The sequence below is a fragment of the Carettochelys insculpta genome, chromosome 9, assembly GCF_033958435.1.
Source record: "Carettochelys insculpta isolate YL-2023 chromosome 9, ASM3395843v1, whole genome shotgun sequence".
Lineage (NCBI taxonomy): Eukaryota > Metazoa > Chordata > Testudines > Carettochelyidae > Carettochelys > Carettochelys insculpta.
In genome coordinates, this window is record NC_134145.1 from 30418390 (window position 1) to 30425462 (window position 7073).

Genomic DNA, 7073 nt, shown 5'->3' on the forward strand with positions numbered 1-7073 from the left:
TAGTCTTTAAAGTGCTACTTGACTGCTTTTTTGTTTTGATAGTATATGGACTAGCACAGCTCCCTCTCTGTTACTCTTTATAAAGGTGTGTAAGTATTGTTACCCCTGTTTACACCTAATCTATGTCTCATTTTCTCCATTGGTAGACTGGAGGGTTTTATACCCACATTTTCCAACAAAAATTTCTGTCACCAAGTCCTTGTAATCTAGACATAGCCATAGAGAGAGGAGGTGACTTGTCCAGGCAGCACAGTGAACTGGCATTAGATGGGAAAACAGCTCAGCCTCCTGTCCCCTAGGGAGTGCTTTAGCCACTAGACCTCATTACCTCCTGGAGCAAAGTATCCCCAAGTCTGGCCTGAACCCCACCTCTCTCCCTTTGACCAGAAGGGGTAGGGTGCACACATCTCTGGCGGGCTGCTCTGAGCTTCCACTCACTGGGGGATGGGAGCCCCTGCACTCCCCCACCGAGGTACTCCCTCTCCCTGCTGCCATCTCTCATAAATGTTGCTTGTTCTCCTTATGTTTTCTGTCTTCTTATCTCCACCTACTCCCTCCCCCCCTCCAGTGCCAGGGACAGCTTTTTAAGCCCTCCCAGCACCCCTGCAGTGGGATCAGTTGGCCAACTCTGATTAGCAGCTGCCATTCCCTATTGCTGCCACCTGGGAGCCCAACTGGTTCTATCTCTTCTTTCCCTGGCCCGGGGCTGCCTTTCACCCTTCCAGCTGGTGTCTGCAGACCTGCCTGTTACACTTGCCTAAAAAGTGCAGTTTGGGAAATGGGAGTGAGAGAGGAAACCGCTGGAGACCTTTTGTCTGGATCTCAGAGGGAAAGTGGGCCTGAGATAAGCATCACTTTTTCAATGACCTAAGTACAGAAACTCCCAGGATAGGAAGGTTACTTCCTGTTCTTTACTCCTCTCCCACATTCTCCTTGCTTTCTCTGCTAGTTAGAGAGCTCAGTAGAACCTAGCCTGCACTGGCTAACCAAATGTGGGTTTTAAATGCACTCCAGCCTGGTTTAAACTTGGTTGTGTTCCAGTAATGCTCTAACATGGCCAGTCCAAAGTGCAGATGAGATGATGCTAGATACACAAAACCCAAACTGTTTAAGATGAGCCCTATTCTAGCTAGGCTAGAAAACAGCTTTTGAACAAACCCTTGTTTTGTCCCAACCCGATCTCAGCTGTGTTTAAGCTGACTGACCCTTCATTGGCTGAGGCTGTGGGGAGGTGGTGACACAGGAATATTACCTGATTGGCATGTCCCATTGCTGTAATAAATGCCACCTATTGCCTATGGTCCTTTACAGCTGCACCTTTTAACACAGGTGTTGATGGAACCACCCAAATTCTTTTCTATAACAGAGGTAGTGTCAATAAGGTCTCCTTGTCCTTGGTTCCTTCTGAGGTCTTATAGATAATGACTCCAGCAGATCAGATCAAGATCACAGGGCTCCTGTGACTGGCTAGGGGCCATTCCCAAAGGTATGTGGCTCAGTTTATGCAGCTGATCTCACTTGAATTGGCTATTATGAGACAGGAAACCAATGGGAGATTTCAACCCCTCTAGAGATGTTGCTTTCCTAGTCTGCCCTTTGCTACAATGGTTTTCTTTGTCTCCAGTTTTGCTGCAGCATAGTGGTAAAGTGTTCCAGAGAAGGTTTTGTTCTTTTCCACTTTCTGCCCTCTTTTTTTATGCCCAGACATCAGCCTGAAGACAAGGTAAGAGTTTAGAGGAGGGAAGCCCTGAAAAATGTGTGAGGGGGAGCAAGTAGAAATGTTCAAAGCAGGGAGATGGTAAGAAAGAACTGTAGCAATATACCTTGTTGTGTTTAGCAATTACCAGCCTCCCTCAGGGTCTAATGCCTATTCAGCTGCTGGTTACAGGGTTGCTAATGCTTGGGGCAGTTGTATGGGGTTGTATCTTGGCAAGCTGAATGCAGCTCCACCATTCACTGGTTGTTCTGTAGCCTAGAAAAAGGCAAGGGGAGCTAACCTATTTTCCATAATTAAGACAAGGTTGTCCTATCACTTTCACCAAGAGAATTTGGTCCGACTTCTCTCTTCCGTCTTAGCTCTCTACAGTTAATTGTTGTATTTCTAGGTGCAGAGTTCTGTCATTCTCATTGGATGGGAAGTATTTAAGCTTTCCAGTGCAGCATGATGGTCCCTGGAGACGGTGGCACTCTGGACTAAAACAGGCTGAACAGACACTAATCATAACTGTCTGGGTCTCATAGAGAGGCTGGAGATTGTTTAGTGCCATCTTTACATTTAGGCCGTGAGGGGATGATAGCTTTTCCTAGAGTGGTTGGTTGACTCTAGTGATGAGTGCAAGATTAGCTCAATGGAGTGGAACAATCGTCCTTACGACACTCACAGCCAGTGAGCAAAGCCACGGATGGGTGAACAAACAAGACGTGACAGAGGCACAGTCACGTCATGGAATGCATTATTGGAAGGTGCCTTGTTACAGTGATGTGTGGTCAGAAAACAAGTACAGAAGAGGTTTTGCCTCTGAATATGCGCGTTCCCTAGTTTTAAGACATATCAGCTTCACCCAAGTGAGGTAATTTTGTGCATGAGAGTTAATATTTGCTGTACCTGTTTGATGACAAACCCTGGTGTTGTTTCAGACCCACTGAAAGTTTGAGGCATAACAGCAGCCCCACTCGGACTTGCGGGTGGTAGTTAGATCCTGGAGCAGAGCAGCTGGCGGAACTGAAACACCCTGGGAGTGCACAGCTGCCACTCACGGTCAGGTGTGGTATTGCACCCTGGCTAGGATAAGGGGTTTTTCACCAGAAACAGCAGGTGTTTAAAGAATCTATCAAATGGCTCTGTACTCCTGGTGGGCAACCTGCAACCCATGGACCTCCTGTCTGCTCCCTCCTCTTGTGCACTGGGCCACAGGCGGCCCCACACTTCCTAAGTCTTCCCCTCCCTCTTAGCACTTTCAGAGCTCCACAAATCCTGATTCATGCTCCATCCCCGCTCCTCCCCCTCCTGCCCAGAGCCTGAACACTGCAAATCAACTGTCTGCAGTTGGTTGCTCGAGCTCTGGGAGATAGGGGCAAGAGTGGGAATGGACGGCAAATCAGTGAATTGATGCTACTTGGAAAGTGCTGGGAGGGAGGATCAAAAATAGGAAGTATGGGACTGCAGTGCCCCAGTGTGTGAGAAGTGCCTGGGGGAGAGAGGCTGCAGATGGAACACCAGTGGCCCATGGGCTGCCCACCACTGGTGATGTGGCCCATTGAATACATATAGGTCACTCATGCAGCCCACTCGTTAGTCTTGATTGCCCCCTGGCTGATCTATACTGTACCATCTTTATTTTTCCTTAGACTTTTAGCATTGGGAAGATGGTCACAATGGGACTGTAATGGCTTCAAGGTTTTGGTCAGAACAGGTTCTTACTGATCTTGACACACTCAGGGCAGGCAAAGAGTCTCTTGAGGACATTTTAAAAGTAGCAACAAGCCTCGCATCTTAAAAAGGTAAAACGAAATGTTCTGTGCTTTTGTTTCATACTGGTGGTCTCTAATCTAGTGTCTTCAGCACTACTATGGACATCCTGTTGCTACATTGCATAATATAATGGATTTCTGGGGCACCCCTGAGAGGGTCCAATCAGGGCAAATTGCTGTAAGACAGGGATACTTGCAGCCCAAGACTGGAGGTTTTCCGATAAGGCACCAAAACAGTTACTAAGTGCATGTGGGGGGAATTCTCCTTCTTCGAATATGTGCCCAAGATGGAGTTTGTCACAGGAGCAAATCACGTGTCCATGCGTGACTTAGTCCAGCCGCAGCCAGGCTGGTCTGAATGTTCACAGCAAAGTGCTCAGGTGTGGACTGACACCACTTAAGGGTCATTCTCAGTCATGTATTCCCATTCACTAGACTAGCAATGCTTTTACACCGTGTTAGCTCAGCCTGCTCTCGAGATCTCTCAGAAACAAATATTTGAAATAGACGTACATAGACACTACTCAACTTCAACTACAAACATGATATATGCCTATGAGCAGCATAAACGGAATCAGTGAATCATCAGCTTTCAACGGACACCTCACTTTGCCCACTTTGTACTAGATTTGGTGCAAACGTGTACCAGTGGTTGCAACAATGTTTTGTACAGTCATATCAGAATTCACTAATGTCATATGGTCACACTGTGAAGCCACAATGTTTGTATTCCTTTTTTTTTATACATCTGTGCACCAAAAAAGGCTCCTGCTCTTAAAATCTGGATAACTTTGGGCCAACAGAGAGAACATCTTGATAAACAAGGTAGAAGAGACTCTGAAAAGGGAAGAGCCTTGTGGGAAAACATGAAACAACCAGTGAAGTTCACAAAGGCATTCAGCAGATTAATCTTTCTGGGAAGGAGATGCCTTTCTTCAGAAGGAGAAACGTGTTGTTCTGAGATTGTTCAGCTCAATTGCAGTCAAACACTTTTTGGGTCTTTTCATAAACATCACACTAAAATATCTGCAGCATGTTCTGTCAGAGCAGGTCAACTAGGCGAGCTCTGATACTGTTGCAAAGCCTGGCTACAGTCGTCTGAGAAATAATCACAGCATACAGCAGGTGAAGTCTAAGCAACTTTCTGCTGACATTGCAAAGAGACTAGCTCTCACCCCATTGACAGTGTGGTATTGTTCCTAAATTAGAGCGAGGCATAGACAGCTCTTATAGGAGGCAGAGAAGCGGCAGCTTGAGTTTGCAAGGGGTGACTTGGTCTGTTAAGCAAGTTTCTATTGCCTGCTCTTAATCAGCTTGCCTAGGAATAGGTGATGGTTAGGGTAAGAAGGTATGTGTATGGAACTGTGTTGAAAGCAGTATTTGAAGTCCTGGCGACTTCTGATGGCTCAGATGTAATTTTTTTCTATGCTAGAGCAAGTAATGGTGGATATAATAGCCCTGAAGGCAGAGCTGGTGACTGGGAAATGTGTGCATGGGGCTTAGCTCTGCTCTCCCCAGAAAAGGCCTGGCCATGGGTGGCAGAGGGGAAGGAATAGGAGCAGCCAGCCCTCAGCACTTCCTGAACCATGTCACGCCTCCCCACCCCAGCACTACCCAGACCATGCTGTGTGGGCCTCTGGCAGCAATTTAAAGGGCCCAGAGCCCTGGGCTTTTTTAAAACTGCTGGGCCCCATGGCAACTTCCCCTTTTAACTCCCCACTCCCACAGGTCAGCAGCCTTGCCTGTGAGAAGGTTAGTATGCCCTATCCTGACCCAGAAAAGCCTTTAAGCATGTGTGTTTTCAATGGGACTGTCTGTAACCCACATAACTACTGGATGTGGTTCACTATTCCATGGAGTGGCACCCAGACCACTTACAGAGAGAGGCACTAAATTTCCTCTACAGCCTTAGCCGAGAGCCAGCTGGCCTGCAGTTCAAATTATAGAGGCTCCAGAAGTCCTAGGTTTGAGTCCACCTTTCAAGGTGGTCACATATTGGCAACACTAAGGGCTTGAGTGGGGCCAGACTATTCAGTTGCTTGAGAGCTTGAAAAGAATTCTGCTTGTCGGCCCATCTGGACTCTCCAAGTTGGAAGACGTTTCCCTGTTCTTCTCTCCCTTTGGATGTGAAAGTAAGAAGAACCTTGCAGATGACTGCAGGGTCGTCTAGGGGATCCGGCTTTCTCCACTAGCCACCCACATAGCTCATTGCAGCTGCTGTGGTTGTCATTTAAAAAGTCGATGCTTGGCAAGAGGAGCCATGCAATGACATTGGAGAGAGGCAGCTCTTTCCTTATGTTTCACATGGAAAATTTCTGTGGTACCTTTAAAGAAAACTTTGTGCTAACATTGACCAATAATGGCTTTCTTTAATGATGACAGATGTAGGGAAGGTCTCAGTAAAATGTGTGGAGCTGTTTGCCTTCAGATCAATCTGCTCATCTCTTGAGTCCATCTTTGTGTAAAAAAGATGAGGTATTATCCTGATGTCTTACAGATGGACAATCAATGGCTCCCAAAATAACAGTGACAGACAGCTGTTCAGCTGGGGTTCAGACACCTCCCCCTCCACTCAGAATCCATAGCCTTAATCACCAGGGGGAGATGGCTTTGTGATATTTGTTGCAAGAATGACAAATGGAAGCTCTGAGAGGAGCAGGTTTTCTGAGTTCAGATACTCTTACCTGGCTTGTACTAGTGCCAGTACTCAGTAGGCATGGAATAGATTTTATTTAAAGCAAGTGTAATTTAAGAAGCTGAGAGCCTCTCTTTCCCCTGAGTGAAAGAGCAGAAGCAAATATATCTGGTATAAACAGACTGCAAAGAGTCTGCTGCAGTGAGGTGGGAACATTTGCTGATAATACACATCTGCTCAAGCTAGTTAAGAACAAAGCAGACTGTGAAGTGCTTCAAAAGGATCTCACAAAACTAAGTAACTGGGCAAAAAAAGGCAAATGAATTTTAATTTTTATAAAGGAAAAATAATGCACATTGGGGAAAATGATGCAAAATAATGCACACTAGGGGACAAATGTAGCCATAACCACTCAAGAGAGATCTTGGAGTCATTGTAGATGTTGTCAGAAAAATATCCACTCCATATCCTGTAGCAGTCAAAAAAGCAAAGAGAATGTTAGGAGTCATTGGAAAAAAAAGGATAGAGAATAAGTCATATCTTATTGCCTCTATATAAATCCATGGTATACCCACATCTTGAACACTGTAGACAGATGTGATCACCTCATCTGAAAAAAGATGTATTGGCACTGGACATAGTTCAGAAAAGGAGAACAAAATGATTAGGGTTTTGGAATGGGTGCTGTTTGAAGAGAGATTAAAAGACTGGGACTTTTCAATTTAGAAAAGAGGAGGCTAAAGGAGGATAGGATAGAGGTCAAGAAAATCATGAGTGGTATGGAGAAAGTGAATAAGGAAAAGTTTTTTGTGTTGTTCCCATAACATAAGAACTAATTGTCACCAAATGAAACTTATAGGCAACAGGTTTAAATCAGACAAAAGGAAGATTTTCTTCACACAGTGAACAGCCAACCTGTGGAACTCCTTGCCAGAGGAGGCTGTGAAGCTGTGGACTTTATCAGGGT